The 2,472-nt window shown below is 50.1% G+C and overlaps 1 protein-coding gene across 2 annotated transcripts in view; it reads right to left on the bottom strand.

Moving 5' to 3' along the window:
* FAM217B (family with sequence similarity 217, member B) overlaps positions 1-2,270 on the bottom strand; it is an 8,354-nt gene extending 6,084 nt beyond the window's left edge. Inside the window, exons 1-3 of one of the 2 annotated variants that reach the window (XM_010841859.1) lie at positions 2,200-2,270; positions 536-647; positions 343-428 (exon numbers count right to left, since the gene is read on the bottom strand). The gene's annotated coding sequence lies outside the window, so the exon portion shown is untranslated. Of the gene's footprint in view, positions 1-342; positions 429-535; positions 648-1,386 lie in introns of both variants that reach the window. The other variant, XM_010841858.1, reaches the window with a different exon arrangement.
* Between the last annotated feature and the right edge of the window lie 202 nt (positions 2,271-2,472).

The following is a 2,472-nucleotide window of genomic DNA, read 5'->3' as shown; positions in this document are numbered from 1 at the left end:
TCTCTGGGATTCTCCAAGCAAGAACACTGGAGTGGGTTGCCATTTCCTTCTCCAATGCATGAAAGTGAAAAGTAAAAGCGAAGTCGCTCAGTCGTGTCCGACTCTTAGCGACCCCATGGACTGCAGCCCACCAGGCTCCCCTATCCATGGGACTTTCCAGGCAAGAGTACTGGAGTGGGGCGCTAAACTAGTAATGTTTAAAACCATTTCTGTCAGACAAGAAATATCGTGTATATACTTAGGTCTACAGACATATTTTTCTCCCAACCACACATATCAATCTGGAGAACTGAGCTACTGCTCCCTTTGCTAGATAAAGTAATTACATGAAAAACTATTTACCTGGTTTTCTGATAAGATTCATTCACCCTATTCCCTTTCTTGAAACAGTCACATGGCTGATCATCATTTAGGGTTGGATAGACTGTCTAAAGAGAAAGACATACAGTTAATAAATACCCTAAACACACACACAAACAAGAAACATGAAAAACCGGAACAAATCTAAATGAGATTTTACTTAAGTTTACATTACCTTTTCTGTAGTGCTTGAAATATTCTTGCTCAATCTGTTGGAAGATGCCGACAGCAGGGGAAGTGACTTCTTTCCTCCTCTAATATTCGGGCAGGGTGCCTTACCACCGGAACTAGAAGCAACAGAACAGTGTTGGTAAGTACCAACTGCAAACACCCTATCACCCTTATCATGTTGCTTTTCACTTTTTTGTTCTTAAATATTCAAATTGTATAAAAAGTTTGAATGGGGGAATATTGCCTTCTATTTATGGTTTAATCTATTTTTGTTTTTCACAGTGGGTATTAGATACAAGATCACACTACTATAAATGGATTTCATCTCTCTCCCCATACACACACACACATACACCTGCATGCACATACAGGACATCTGTGGGACTAATTAAGTTTGGCTGTTACTCCAAAGTTCCTGTGTCCATTCTCATTCATTCCTTCCTTCCACAAATAGAGTGCCTAGAAAACAGCAGGGTTAGATACCTATCCTACTCTCATGGAGCTTGAACTCTATTGGAAAGGCCCCCTTTCAGGCCTCCTGCCTTCACTATCACATCAGTCCATGAAAAATTTATCAGTATAATACATATCACACAGTGTTCTCTCTCTGTGACATTTTGTTGACTGGTACCACCCAAGGCTGCTTCTCCCCTCTTGAGTGGCCTACTAAAACTGCCCCATTCGAATGTGAATCTTCTTTCTTCCATAAAATCCCCTGCCTCTGAAAAAATGGAAGAGTTGGGATTATACATTTTTATTTCCTTCCTAAAACTCTGCTATGTTTCAAAATAAGCATGTATGCCATTTTGGTCCGTGTAAGTATGATGAGAAGGAAAATCACATGCAGGCCCTTACAATGAATGAATGAGACCATAATCAACTGCTCGATTCGTTTCAGATGTAGAAAACGTTCTTCACCAACCCCCTTCATTAGTCTGGTTTTCCTGCTGCCTTGTCCCTCTGGATTGTACAGGAACACTCTAGAACTCTCTAGAACTCTCTAGAAAGTGCACTCCCATCTTCTCCACTTCATTTCACCTGGCAGGCTTTACACCCTGGGCTGTGCTGTTTTCTGGACAAAGTTACTGAGAGAGGAGAGGTGACAGCCTGCAGGGTCCCTAAAGATGCAGAAAGCAAGCTCTGGTTTCCCCGAAGGTTCGGGAACAAAGCTAAAAGTCTGGATTCTGCCTACAAAAATGGGTCCCAAGCGCCAGAGGCTGCTTAAGGGCAGCCTTAAATTTGTCACAGGGTCTTAACCCTTGTTTTCATATCTTCCTCTCCTCCGGTTTGGAGCCTCTGTGGAGACAGTAGTAGCAGCAGCGCCGCCCCCTCCCCATCCCCCAGGGAGAGGGTCAGCGGTCCCCGCGGCAAAGCATTGTGGGTGATGCGGGGACACGACGCTTCGCGTCTACGCAGCCAGGCTCCCACGGTCTGGCCTAGGGTCCGTGTTGCAGCGCAAACGTCCAGAGAGCTGGCTACCCTCGAGGCTTAAAATGAGCCGGGGACCGGCTCCCGGGCAGGCCGAGTGGCGCGCCCCTCCCCCGCCCGCATTAGCCCAGAAATCCGGTGACCGCAGCGTGCACGCTCCGGGTCCTCCGCGCGAGCAGACGCCGATCTGGGACCGATCCGCGCGCCGGCCAGCCGGACGCAGACAGACACTGACCAGACCTGTTTCGCGGCCGCGGAGGACACGTGACGCGGGGCTGGGCGGGAGGCAGACGGCTGCGCTGGGCGGCGGGAGTCCGCGCCGGCCGCGTCACGAGGGGCGGGGCGGAGGCTCGCCGGGAAGTTGCTCCGACAAGTCGCGGCCGGGTGAGTAACGCGCGGCCGGGAAGGGGCCGCTGGGCGGGGCCCCTGGGCGGACACTCTCTTCCCCGCACCCTGAGGAAGCCCAAGGCCGCCGCCGCCACCCTGTGCTCCGCTGCGGCCCCGAGGAGCGTC

Source organism: Bison bison, unplaced genomic scaffold (genome assembly GCF_000754665.1).
Source record: "Bison bison bison isolate TAMUID 2011002044 unplaced genomic scaffold, Bison_UMD1.0 scf7180017864167, whole genome shotgun sequence".
Lineage (NCBI taxonomy): Eukaryota > Metazoa > Chordata > Mammalia > Artiodactyla > Bovidae > Bison > Bison bison.
The sequence above is the reverse complement of the archived record's forward strand: the minus strand, read 5'-3'. Positions and strand labels throughout refer to the sequence as shown.